This window comes from Carettochelys insculpta, chromosome 8 (assembly GCF_033958435.1).
Source record: "Carettochelys insculpta isolate YL-2023 chromosome 8, ASM3395843v1, whole genome shotgun sequence".
In the NCBI taxonomy this organism is placed as follows: domain Eukaryota; kingdom Metazoa; phylum Chordata; order Testudines; family Carettochelyidae; genus Carettochelys; species Carettochelys insculpta.
The window spans coordinates 39,244,111-39,258,446 of record NC_134144.1 but is presented as its reverse complement, the minus strand read 5'-3'; the positions used below and the strand labels follow the sequence as shown (position 1 = coordinate 39,258,446).

Genomic DNA, 14,336 nt, shown 5'->3' with positions numbered 1-14,336 from the left:
AGTTGTTTGTTTGGCACTCAAACATATTTTCTCCTAGAAACAATGTTATAAATGGTAGTTGGATTCTCAAGGCTAGCCCACAAAAGCCTATTTAACCCTTAATGTAGCTGAAATACTGTATATCTGCAATGAAAAATTGGAGAAATAGTCTTTTTTAAATTTAACCTTGAATGCTGGTCCTTGAGGAAAGGTAGGTTTAACCAGAGAAAGATGAGGGGGTAGGCAGAGATTCTGAAGCAGAAATCTGGGCTTCCCCAGGCTGCATCAGGAGACAGGGAGGCATCAGTATGGGTCAGAGGACTCTGGAGTTGCAGGGGGTGGCCCTGCAGCTGCAGAGAGGTGGTGTTTTCCCCTTCATAATGCTGCTTCTCTCTAGCATGGCCACCCCCTGCTCCCCCACAACCTGCCCCCCCAGAGTCCTCCAACAACCACTTGATCTGCCCGCCACCATCTGTGCCTTTTGCCTGCTCCCCTGAGGCCATGGCCATCCTTACCCATACCCAGGCTATGCAGCAGCATAGGGCATCCAAAAACGTGTGGCACCAGTGGATCTTAATGTCGATCCATCTCTTCTTTCCCTATTTTGTGGCTCTGCTTCCTTCAGAGAAGATCTAGTTAACTTTAAAATGAAAAAGCCAGCCACACCTATTAGCAGAACTCTGAACCTAAGAAAGAACTATTCAAATGCTAATAAAGCCATTTAACACACTTTTGCCAACCCCAGGTATCTACAGTAAATTTTCCACTAAGTCATTAGTATGGTGCTAAAGACTATAAAATCACATCTCTAAAAAAACAAAAACAAATCATCATCCCCTCCCCTCCCCTCCAAGCTGCCATTGGACACAGAAGCACGAGTTTAACAGTACTAAGTAAAGCCCCATAAACCCTCACAATGTCACTACCTTTTGTTTGTATGTACAGAAGTTAGTAAATGGGATGATCTGGGAGGGAGAAGGTGTAGCTTGGGGAGTGCCTGGAACCTGTCATCTGAAATTCAGTTATGTCAAGTGCAAAGTACTAAACTTAAGAAGGGTGAAAAAAAATCAAATGCAAAAATAAAAAAAGGGGGCATAACTAGTTGCAGTTGTACTGCAGAAGATGATCTTGAATGTATGTGGATCACAAACTGAATCAACAGTACAAATCTGAGGCAAAAAAGGTAAAAACAAGACAATCATATTTAAGACATGGGAAGTAACTGTTCTACTCTACCAGGCACTGGAGGTGTCTGAGCCGAAATTTGGGTTCGGTTTGGGGTAACACACTTTGAGAAACGTGAACTAATTAGAGAGTTCAGAAGAGAACATCGAAAATTATCAGACTTTTAGAAAAGAGGACTTATTAGGAAAGACTGAAAAACATGGGCGTGTTTAGAAAAGAAAGAAAATATAAAAATCTTCAAATATATTGTTATATAAAGGATGATGATCAGTTGCTCTCCATGTCTATCAAGAGTAGGACAAGAAGCAATCAGCTTAGTTTTCAGCAAAGGATATGTAGCAGAAAAGTGTCTACCACAAAACACAGTTACTCACTAGAACAGGCTGTCTGTTCAGGAAGGTTACAGAATCCCCATCTTGGAGGTTTTTTACAAGTTACATAAACTGCTTTCAGTGATTATCCATGTATACTTAACATTTAGTCAGTACAGGGAATAGAGTAGATAATTTTTTCAGTTCCCTTCCTGCTCCATGTTGCTCCCCCCATTATAAAATACACAAAATTCAGCTTAAATGTAATCCAAAGCTGATCAGGAAACGTACAGAGACGACATCACAAACAATATTAGCTTTACCTTGTACCAATGTAATGCAATGACTATACAACCACAATCAATAGAGTTTAGCATTCCAAATTAGTTTAGACTGGTTTTTAAAGTAGTGTTTTTTAAAGCATTTTCCAGATGTCGCTATAAGGAAGAGAAATGGATGCAGGGTCACATCATATACAGAAAATTGGATGTTCACCTGCACAGAGCCAACTGGTGGCTAAAAGCATGACGGGCTCAATCACGCCTTTACTAAGGAAGGGGCAATACGTTTTTGCACTGTCCCAGGAATAACCCAGGCAGGAAAACAGGGGCCTAAAAGAATCCATGTGGATTTGGTGAAATAGGCTTTCATAGCCTCTCACCTGATTAAGAAAGTTGCTGGCTTGGGCATTAGAAGCAGCTGGAGAATCTTCTTCTGGATGGCAGTAGGGCTGGCAGAGGTATTTTGTGGCTGGCTTGGTCTGCCTTTTTGAGAAGAAAATCCCAGCCTGGGCTGTAAGTGGCCCGATTTTAAGAAGTTTGCCCAGGATTGGTTCTCTCAGCTTGATCCACAACCCGATAAACTATCATAATCAGTTAATAAATACTTCCATAAAGAGTAACACAACTCAGTATGTCAAAGTGAAAAAAAAAGTGGGAACTATAGAAGACATTTTTTGTTTTATTTAGGCTGGTGTCTTCCATCTGGACAAGAGCAAAAAATGTGATGGGGAGGTTTTAGAAGTTAAACTTTACGAGAGATTTAGCCAGATTTAGCCAAAAGTATTAAAGTAATTTCATAAAAATTAAGTGAGGTGACTTGGAGTAGCCGTCTATTCCAACTTATTTCTCCCCAGTACACAGCAATGGTTACAGCTACATACAAGTATACTTTTTCTTTTGATATTTTATCTTTGTGTCCATTATTTTCATTTCTATTGCACTTCTGCAGTGAGTTCTTCTAAAATGAAGGAATTAGCTCACACTGAGTATCAAACGGCCTCTCAAAATGCACAAAAATTTGGGCAAACATGTTTGATCCTTTATTTTACATATTATCATTGAGTTAATAGTGGTGGAGTGGTCCAAGAAAAGTATGCTATCAACAGAAGAGAAAGTTTCTACATAACACTGTGCCAAACTGCCTCAATCCTGAGTCACAGGAAAGAAAAATAAAAGAGGTGGGGCTTCAACCTCTACATTCAAATTTTAATCTATTAATAGTGACTGCAACTGTGGTTGTGATGTGTGAATCCTTGTCCTCTATCTTATTTCCAAAGGTAACAAAGATTCCTCTTTCATCTAACCCAGTTTACACTTACTTGAGAGCTTTTAAAAAATTAAATTATGTAGGACTTCACTCTGCAAACACTTGTGCAAGTAGTGAATATTACACACATAAGCAGGCCTAATGGCATTACTACCTAAGAAATCAAAGTCCCAAGAGACCATTCATATATGCAAACTCATACACTTGTGTGTTTGCAGGCTTGGGGCCATGAGCGTTAAGTTTCCTTGATGGTGGAGTAAGAAGATGACAGTATCAAGCTTACTACTATCAGTACTTAAATAATGGAAGAACAAACTGACAAAAATGAACAAAACAGTTTATAGATACACAGAGCAGCTTTGCCTAACATTACCAAGAAGGCTTTCCGCCTTAGCTCATTGAGCTAGCTAGAGGTATTTTACTTAGGGTCATTGCAAGAAACCTGCAGACTTGTATTCCATAAGCTTAGTTAGTTATCATAAAATTTTGAAGCCCATGAACCTTAGCATAAGTGTGTTACTCAACAGTGACCCTGAGTTATTGGCTAGTTGGCAATATGTCGCCTAGGGGATTTTCGTGAAAAACTATACTAGAAAACTGCAAAAATATGAACTGCTCTCAACTTTTGGATATTTTAGCCTAGGAACAGCCACAGATGCATAAACACAAACTTGCCTTGACAACAATTTAATGGATATGACACTGAATTGAAGTCATTAATACATCAAACATGACAGGGACACCTCACCGTTATTAGGGTGAGGAAAACCAAATCCAGGTATTTATATATAACCCATGATAGTCACAAGGCCCTGTAAAAGATCAAACCACCATGTAAGATTTGCATTCTTGACCATCAGATTTGTTTGGCATGCCAGAGGTAGGTGTAAGACCCTCATGGAACACCACCTGTCTTCCACTAGGAGGCCTCCATGTGAAAGTATGAATATATGTAAACAATGGTGCAGTCACCACTACTATCTTAATAGCACACTGTAGCTATACCTTCATCGGGGTTGAAACTTTTGTATTTTTACAAATGTAGCTAAAAAAAGTACAGTAAACCCTCGCATTGTGCACTTTCAACTTGCACTAAGGCGAGTTGAGAGCAACTCAAAATCGTGCTCCCCGCAAGCCCCGGCTCAACCCCCTCCCACAGCCCTGCTCACCACCCGCACAGGGCTCCAGCTCACCCCCTCCCCCACGCAGCTCTGGCTCAACCAGCCTGCACAGGGCTCTGGCTCACCACCATACATGCATGGCCTTGGTTCAAACCCCGCGCATGCGGCTCCAGCTAAACACCCCTGCCAGCTCCGGCTCAACCCCCTGTGCGCAGCCCCGGTTCAACTCCCCCACCGCAGTTCAAACACCCCCGCGTGTGGCCCCAGCTCACCACACCCACATGTGGCTCTAGCTCAACCCCCCCGCCCCAGTTCAACTGCTTCCCCCCCATGAGGCTCTGGCTCTACTCCACCCCCTGCAGCCCTAACTCACCCCAGGCTTAACCCCCCTGCCCCCCTCACATGGCCTGGCTTAACTCTCTCCAATTGCCCTCCCCAACCCAGGACTTACCTTGCAAAAGGAGCTCCAGGTGCTCCTGCTGCTTTCCCAGCTGTAGAACATGCATTCCAATAGGGAAAAAAGGTACCCCAAATTACACAAAATTCTAGTTACGCAAGGGTGTGTGGGAATGTAACCCTCACGTACATCAAGGGAATACCGTATAACTGAAGTTTTGCTTTCCGATCAGAGTGACTAAGGAAGCAGGCAGGAGAAAAAACACACTGATAATATAGTGCTGGGCACTTTATGTGGTAAATGCATATTTTTACAGTATTCTGTTTAAGCAGTGAGCTCTTTATCACAACCTCATGGACATACCTATAACATTTTTATCTAACAAGAAAGCTTTGGGTACGATCCTTATTGTCATGTTTACTTTCCTTACCTTTTTTCTGCTTCTCATTCCAATTAAAAATTATATCTTATAATCATTCCGTCTCAGGTGAGATAGTTTAATGGGAATGTAAGGCGGAAAGTAAGGCGGAAAGTCCTTAAAATGAATAAATAAATCCTTGTTTTGGACCTGACTGTATGGAAGGATATGCAACAAAACATATTGTCGATGAAAGGCTTTCCAACAGATGGCTCCTCTTAAATCAGTCCTGCTTCTATGATGGCTGCTTGCAATACCTCTTGTCTATCTCTTGAGGACAGTAGTGGTGTTTGCACAAACTAAACATGTTTATTCTTATCTGTGCAGAAAAAATTACAAACAATCCTAGATACGCAAATCAAACCTACTGAATGCCAAAGGATAGAACAAAAAATAAACGTCTGAGACAGAGGTGGGAAGTAAACCCAGACCAATAAAGATAATGTACAGGACAGCTACTCCTGCAACTCCTTAGCAAAGGCCGTTGGAAACCATACCCCATCCTCCTTTGCTTCACTTAATCAGCTATTTCTCTACTGCTATCATTTCTCCCACATGTCTTGGAGCTTCCAATAAACACAATCGCTACAAGGTAGTAACAAGAGGACCCTGAGAAGGGGAGCCAAGTGTCCACCTTCCTCTCACTCCAGTTTCCCAAGTTGCAAACTAGCCTTTCTCCAAAACTCCTAGGGAACCCTTCTGAAGAGTAGCCAACAGGTTGTATCTCTAGTCTGGCACCCTCAGGATCTGACCAATGTCAGATGAGAGAATTCACCAGACTGTGAGCAGTCAAGACTGCCCAGCAAATAGCAAAACCTCTGCCACTTACTGGGCTCTCAGAAGACATTTCGGGGCAAAAGAGCGCTAACAACAGCACAGAGCACCGAGTACCAGGGCTGGTGGCTGCAAACAAACTTTAGGGGACCAGGGAAATTTGGCCACACCCATACCGGATCACAGGGGTTGCCACAGGAGAGCGTTCCGGACTAGAGAGGTTCCACCTGTAAGAGCATTTCAAGGGACAGAAGTCACTCTGCAGGGGGCTCCGAGAGGGGGAGAAACTGACGCCCTAGCGACTAAACACCAAACAACTCAATGCTTTGAACCCTCACGTGCCTGGCGAGCAGGCCGGTACTGTGGCCCCGGGCGCTACTACCCACCCTACCATCCGCCTTTGCTGCTCGCCTCAGCCGCCGCGGCTCTCTCTCGGCACACGCAGCCTGGCGCACAAAGCAGCAGCAGGGGGCGAGCACTTACGTGTGGCCATCCCCAGCAACTGGCTTCGGACTGAAGGGCCGGTGCCGGTGCCGCTGCCGCCCTCCCGCGTGGCTCCCCGCTGCTGCCCGGAAGCGCCGCCGCCCGCCGGCTCGCCCCAGCCAACACAGCAGGCTCCGACGAGTGAAAACAACCGCGCCCGACTCGGCGGCGCCCCCTCCAAGCCCACGTGGGCAGCTGCCGGCGCGGCCCCGCCCGAGCCGCGCGGGAGCCGGGAGCGGCCGCGGTCGAGCGCTGGGGGAGCCGGGTCGGAGCCCCCGGCGGGGGCTGGGACTGCAGCGGCCCCCGCGCTCCGCCGGCACGTGGCTCGGGTGGGGGGGAGGCGATGCGCGCCCTGGGGTCCCAAGCGGCGAGGGAGGTGCGTTTCCCTGGCGCGGGACGGCGGTGGCTGCGCACAAGGCGTGGTCAGGCGGTACCCAGCGGGCGAAGGGGCCGGGATGCGCGTAACCCACTGCGGGAGAGCTCGGGCTGGCGGCGGAGGGACTATGCGCAGGTTTAGGGGGGAGAAGGTGGGGGCGACGGCAACCCAAGGCCCCCAGCCTCGCACCGGGGAGGGGATGTCTGGCCAGGGCGCGCTTGGCGCAGCCGAGAGCAGCTCTGCTGAGCGGCCAACGCCCAAGCAGGGCGGAGGAGGGAGGGGTTGTTCGGGAGGAAACGCTTCGCCCGGGAGGCAGGGGGCGGCGCTGCTGGCGGGCCGCCGTCCGCGGGGAGGGGGGAGAAGGGCTGGAAAAGGGGGAGCAGAACGGGAGAGGACAATAGAGGTCGGGCTTTGTCCTAGAATGCTGGGGGGTGGGTCGAGGGAAGCCGAGAGAGAGAGCGAGAAGTTAGGCGTGGGAGAGAGTCGAGACGGAGACAGTGTTAAAAGGCGCTGATTGCAGCTAGGGACAAACAGGAGCCACAACCTAGCGCAAAATCTAATGACAGGGCACAAGGACGTTTAAAAAGAGATGTTCTCTGTTACGGGAAGTGATCTGTTTTCAGGGGTATGGACGATGCAGTGGTAGAAATTATTGCCAAAGAAAATAACGCACTTGCTCCCTGCAAGAGAATTGCAAAATGTCGTAATAAAAGTGATCGTTTCCAGCTGTGTATCTCTTTTCCCAAACACAAATTTTTATTAACCCCCCTTCTCTTTAATATTTCCAGTCCCTAATGCCCCTATTCTTGTTTTCGCATCACATTTTTCAAAGTATAATTCATGTATTTTGCAGGTTGGTGGCTGCAGTTTATCTCGTTTTGAGTTAGCAGAATGTAAAATATTTGTATACTGTTCTAACCTCAGTGAGTGGTTAAAAGTGTCCTTAGGAACGACTTCTTTTGTCACTTTCTCTAACATCCAATATCAAAGTGGTGTAACTTTCCAAGCTGAAATGTCAAGTAATTACTCAGTCAGACCATATTCCAGCATAGTATTTCGGAATGTGTCTGATTTATGAGCATGTGAGTTGTCTCCAGAGTTAAAATTACTTATCATCTTAGGTGCCTTGTAGGATAAAGGCATCATTGAGAACTAGTCTCCAGCTGAATTGAAAGAAAAATAAAGAGCATTATTTTAAAAAATTTAGTCAGTGTGAGATTGTTTTGTGAATGCACAGACCAAAATTTCAAGGTACTTTATAGTTGCAGGACTACTTACAGTGTAGCAAACATATTAATAATTCAATAGATGTGATTACCTGCTGTGATTTCACACTGATGTAACTTCTGGGCAAGATGGGAAGTTCCAAGCTTTATAAATCTGTAACAAAACTGTAATTTTGTTTCCCTGAGGAAGCAAATAAATTAAAACTAAATTTGTTTAAAACCACTTTCATCTGAAACAAGTACCCATGGTTGTTACATATAACACCAAAAGTTACTACATTAGCAAGGTAATAAGAAAAGATAACTGCTTCATTAAATTTTGCTTTCCACATTTGGCTGTATTTTATGTTTGATCATTTCCATGCTTTCACTGTTATGTAGTTAGTGTCTCTGATGGGTCAATAAGAAAGATAGATGAGATGGGAAAGGAGAAAGCCCATCAGTAATCTTTATGTAGAGAGATGATTTCCAAGTTAATTTAACATATATTTGGATAACATATGTAAGTGGACAAACCAGTGGAGTTCCATTACTCTAAATAGACTGGTTTGTCATATAAGAACCCTTCCTGATATTCAACCTACATTTATCCTTATCAACTTTAATTTTGTTTCTATTCCCTTCTTCTAAAAACAAGCAATCCTCTGAGTGGGACCACACTGCATTTTTTAAAGGGAAAAATCCTGGAAAGCCAAATTGTGAGGTATTCCTTGACACTCAGCCATTGGGGCATGGGAGACTATTTACCACAGCAGCATTTGCAGTTAGTTCTGCAGATCCCAGAGTTTCTACCAGAGGCATAATGTCAGATTATAGCTTTTTCACTTTCATATTAGCTCCATCATTCGTAGTAGTAGTAGTACTGTACAAAGTCCAATATGAGCAGTGAGAAAATCCAGGAAAAACACGCATGCTGCTTTATTTTCCAGCAATTTTAGGCGGTTACTAGATCATATGTGTCAGTGATATGTTATTAAAAGGAACAGAAACATCTACTGAATACATACTATTTACATATATTTTTATACAGGCTTCTTGACTAACCATCTGGGATGATGTATAACACAAATACAAATAAAAATACTAGTGTCCCAAAATGCAAACTTAAAGTAATAAAAATACAAGTGGGTCTGAGCAGTGTTTGTTATCAGGGCAATATCTAAAGTACTTCCTTATAATAGGGAGGTACCACCTAAGGCAGATTTCAGAGTGCTGTGTACAGGCTTCTGCAACCAAATAATGATTTAAGTAACAGGACCTAACAGCTTAAAGTGTATCTTCTCTCTCTTTCTACACGGTATATATGTTACTACAGTTTTCATCATTAATGCATCTTGGCATACAGTTTTACCAGTTGCTTGACCACAGCTCTAGGACAATCTGCAAAATGTACAAAACATATTTCAACTTTTTTATTTAACATAAGTAGCAGCACTGCAGAAACTGCATGTCTTAGCCAGCGAAGCTTCTTGATCACAACTATCTTCCCATTGTATGTTGAGACCAGTAGTCTGTACAGAACCGACCTCTGTAGGTGTCTAGTATTATCTCTAATTGTAGAAGCTTTACTGAAGCCAGTAGCCGTACTTTGACTCCCCTGGTATACATGAACAAGAGTGCTATTGACATAGTTCTTTCAATCCTGAAAAGCCAGATTGCACTATTTCAAGGAAGAAGAAAGCCATAAAATGCCTGCCTTTATGTACCTGTCATCTTTTGTAATCAGCCTGAAGACAAATGCTGCCCTCAACTATGATGATGACACAGCAGACATTTTTTTCAAGTGAAACTAAAACTGCCCCTCAGATGCCCCATCTCTTCTTCCTCTACAACTTAGCTCTGGATAATCTCATTCACAAATACAAATTTAACTATTGTCTCTGTGTGGTTGATTCACAGATTTTCCACTTTGCTTCAGACCTGTCTCCTGTCCAAACTAAACTGTTGGCTTGTCTCTGACCTCTGACCCATAGGGCTTAGCTGTCAACTCAAGCTCAGCATGGCTAAAACAGAACTGGCAGGGAAGCTGGGAGGAGCTCCCTGCATAGCATGACCATAGGGAAAAGGAAGGCAGGAAAGGAATCTTTGGGATGCAGTAGACTGAAGGAAAAGGAAGAAAAATGTAAAAAGCTGGAGGAGAGAGAGAAGAGAGCAGAAGATTTGAAGAGGACAATAGGAGAGACAGAAAGTTGTGTGCAGAAAACTAAGGAGAGTGGCAAAAAGGATGGGGAAAGAACAGTGATAAAATGACAGCCAATGTGATATGTGAAATCTCCCCCAGCAGCCAGCACTGTAGGACTGCAGGTTTTTATGCATTTAAGGTTGAGTTTTCATCCTGAGAAGATCACACTAAGTGTTGGAATACTCATCAAAATTAAAGCTTTACACTTATCACAAGAGACCAAAAGTATAAATTTTTTAAAATATCAGAACTTTAAAACCAATCTCATGATTTTTTTTCAGTTTAGACATCTTTGACCTTATAACATTGATAGTATTAATGGAAACCCTTGCTAAGCAAGCATTTATGCTTTGTTCAGCTCAGTAGTGTCTCAGAGCTTAGCGCCATGAACATGAATTATGTTTGTTCAGGGCATAAGACAACAACATACTTCAATTGCTGGAAAATATGCTTTTACTTCTAAATAACTCTCTAGACTTACCAGCCTTCAGGAGATCAGGAAACTATATAAATCTTGGATAAATAACTCACCTATCTAGATATATTGTTTGGCACATGTGTTAGTACACTTGCTGTTTAATTTTGCAGGAGGATCCTTGGAGATTTTCGAAGCAGTGCAATCTCTTTTTCTAATTGGGTAAACATGCTTTATAATTGTTCTGGGAAAAGAACTGTGGTAATGGGTCTACTAAGTAATGACAAAGAAAGAGATCAACAAATTCACCTTGAGCAAAATGATGAAGTTTCCTGGTTAAACAAGAAAGTTCATCATAATGTTTAAGATAATGAGGATTATATATTTGGGTAATAATGACAGTTCTCTAAAATTACTAATCATCATATGATGCATTGACTACTATAGAAAAGTTATTAACTCTTAATTTAGCATGATAGTTTGGATAAATGTTTGGTTTCATAATTTGATCATTAGCACAGTATTAGGAACCTGAAACAGGGTGGCACTCACTTCTCACAAGCACCTTACTCTGATCCAAGTGTTTGTGCACCCACACTGTCTTCCACTCAAGAACTTCTTCAGCAACTGTGTCCTCCAGCTCAGCCACACACACTCTGGTGCAAATTATACACATCTACCTGGGACCCCATCTCTGTGCCCTCTCTTGTGTCTCCGAGTCTGGTCCCTCACTCTGAAGAGAACGGTGCCCTCCGGGCTTCCCCTCCTGGAGCCAGCATCATTGCCCTTACCACAGGGCTTTATTTCAGAGTCCCAGCATAGTCCAACAGTCTCCAATGAAACAAAACAGCAATCATGTAGCACTTTAAAGTCTAACAAAATAATTTATTAGGTGATGAGCTTTTGTGGGACAGATCCACTTCTTCAGATCAGTGGGTCTCTCCCACAAAAGCTGATGACCTAATAAATTATTTTGTTAGTTTCTAAAGTGCTACATGATTGCTGTTTTGTTTTCTTAGAATACAGACAAACACAGCTACCTCTCTGTTACTATCTCCAATAAGCTCTCCACAGGGAGCTGTCTGTGGTGCTGTCTCGTTCTGTCTGCACACCCTGAAGTCTCAAGGGGAACTGACTACTTCTCTGGTTTGCCCTTCCCCACTCCTTTTATAAACCTTCCTGGCCACCTGTTGGATGCTTTCTCCTCTGCTTGGAGACTTCTCTATTACCTTTTCTGAGGTGGGTGTGGCAAGGTCACAAGCCTCCAGCAAGGGGCTCTGGGGTCAACCCCACCCAGTCACACAGTCCTACAAATTATTTCTACATAAAAACAAAAAAGCAGTCAAGTAGCACTTTAAAGACTAACAAAATAATTTATTAGATGAGCTTTCATGGGATAGACCCACTTCTTCAGACCCTAGCCATACCTGAACAGACTCACAGAGAAACAAAAATAGTAATCAAGGTTGACAAATCAGAAAAAAATGATCAAGGTGAGCAAATCAGAGTACATTAAGCCAAGTATGCAAGAGAGACCCTATAATGACCCAGAAAATTCCCATCCTGGTTCAAACCACGTGTCAATGTGTCAAATTTGAATATAAAAGCGAGTTCAGCAGCCTTTCTTTCCAGACTGTTGTGAAAATTCCTTTTCAGTATGATGCAAACTTTTAAATCATTAACAGAATGGCCCACTCCATTAAAATGCTGGCTGACAGGTTTGTGGATCAGGAGAGTTTTTATGTCCTGTTCTTGGCTTTTTTGAGCCTATCTTAGAGTAACTGGTCTCTGGCTATTCATCTTGCTCTGTCGATTTCTTTTTTTCTTTTTTTTTTTTTTTTTAAATTTCTCCTAGTGGGTAATTCAGGTTTATGAATATTTGTTAAAGATCTTGTAGTTTTAGGTCTCTGTCAGTAGGATCAGAGCAAATGTGATGGTACCTAAGGGCTTGACTGTAAACAATGGATCTAGTTATGTGTGCAGGATGGAAGCTAGAAGCGTGTAGGTAAGTATAGCAATCAGTGGGTTTCTGGTAGAGTGTGGTACCGATCAGACCATCCTTGATTTGTACTGTAGTGTCTAGGAAGTGTTTCTCTCATGTGGAAAATTTATACCTCCAGATTAGTGGAACTGCTATGGGCACCCACATGGCCCCACAATATGCTAATATATTTATGGCTGACCTGGAACAATGATTCCTCAGCTCTCATCCCCTATTACCTCTCCTCTACATAAAATACATTGATGACATCTTTATGATTTGGACCCATGGTATAGAGACTCTAGAAGAATTCCACAGAGACTTTAACAATCTGCACCCCACCATCAACTTATGCCTCAGTTACTCCACATGAGAGATACATTTCCTGGACGCTACAGTACAAATCAAGGATGGCCTGATCGGTACCACACTCTACCAGAAACCCACTGATCGCTATACTTACCTTAGGTACAATTGCATTTGCTCTGATCCTACTGACAGAGACCAAAAACTAGAAGATCTTTACCAAATATTCATAAACCTGAATTACCCACCAGGAGAAATAAAAAAACAAATACCAGACAAATACCCAGAGACCAGCTACTCCAAGATAGGCCCAAAAAAGCCAAGATCAGAACGCCACTGGTCATTACCTACAGGCCCCAACTCAAACCACTGCAACAAATTATTAAAGACCAACAACCTATCCTTAATCAGGATGCCACACTCCACAAGGCCCTAGGTGACAGGCCTGTTCCCTCCTACAGACAACTTCCCAACCTTATGAGGATTCGCACCCACAACCAAAGTCCATACCGCAGGAACACCACTCCTGGAACTTTTCCTTACAACAAAGCCTGCTGCCAGCTTTGTCCACATATCTATTCTGGAGATACCATCACTGGACCTAACCAGGCTATTCACAGAATCACGGGCACATTCTCATGTTCCTCAATGAACATCATATATGCCATCATGTGCCAACAATGCCCAAATGCTTTGTATATTGGATAGACTTCAAACGCTCTTAGACAAAGAGTTAATGGGCACAAAACAGACATAAAATCACTCCTGATCCACAAACCTGTCAGCCAGCATTTTAATGGAGTGGGCCATTCTGTTAATGACTTAAAAGTTTGCATCATACTGAAGAGGAATTTTCACAACAGTCTGGAAAGAAAGGCTGCTGAACTCTCTTTTATATTCAAATTTGACACATTAACACGTGGTTTGAACCAGGATGGGAATTTTCTGGGTCATTATAGGGTCTCTTTTGCATACTTGGCTTAATCTAATTCTTGATACCCCTCCCCCCCAGTTTCTGCCCCTCTACTCTTTGATTTGCTCACATTGATAATATTTTTCTAATTTGTCAACCTTGATTACTATTTTTGGTTCTCTGTGCCTTAAATATTGAGTCTGTTCAGGTGTGGTTATGGTCTGAAAAAGTGGGTCTGTCCCATGAAAGCTCACCTAAGAAATTACTTAGTTAGTCTTTAAAGTGCTACTTGACTGCTTTTTTGTTTTGATAGTATATAGACTAGCACAGCTTTCTCTGTTACTATTTCTACATGGTAATGATATTATATATTATTACTATCAGCGTGTATGGGTAATTAAATTTAAAATGTCCCATTTCAGTTTCATTCATATAGTTTTTTCTAATGAGTTACATTTAAATAGGACACTTTTAACCTGAAGTAAGTGTCTATTCAGAGACTAGTAACAGAGGGGCAGCTGCTTCAGTCTGTATCTGCAAAAACAATGAGAAGTCCTGCGGCACCTTATAGACTAACAGATATTCATTCATTTATTCATTCATAAAAGGTAGTCTCATTTAGAGACATACTGAAATAACTAAAGGGATGAATTGCAACGTACTGTATTTAGTTATTTCAGTTCTAGCTTGTATGAAGACAAGACCTTAGTCACATTCCATA

At 42.7% G+C, this 14,336-nt stretch overlaps 1 protein-coding gene across 1 annotated transcript in view; it reads right to left on the bottom strand.

The window, feature by feature from the left end:
* LOC142017126 (sodium channel protein type 2 subunit alpha-like) overlaps positions 1-6,291 on the bottom strand; it is a 188,215-nt gene extending 181,924 nt beyond the window's left edge. Inside the window, exon 1 of the mRNA XM_075001783.1 lies at positions 6,217-6,291. The gene's annotated coding sequence lies outside the window, so the exon portion shown is untranslated. The remainder of the gene's footprint in view (positions 1-6,216) is intronic.
* Positions 6,292-14,336: the final 8,045 nt, after the last annotated feature.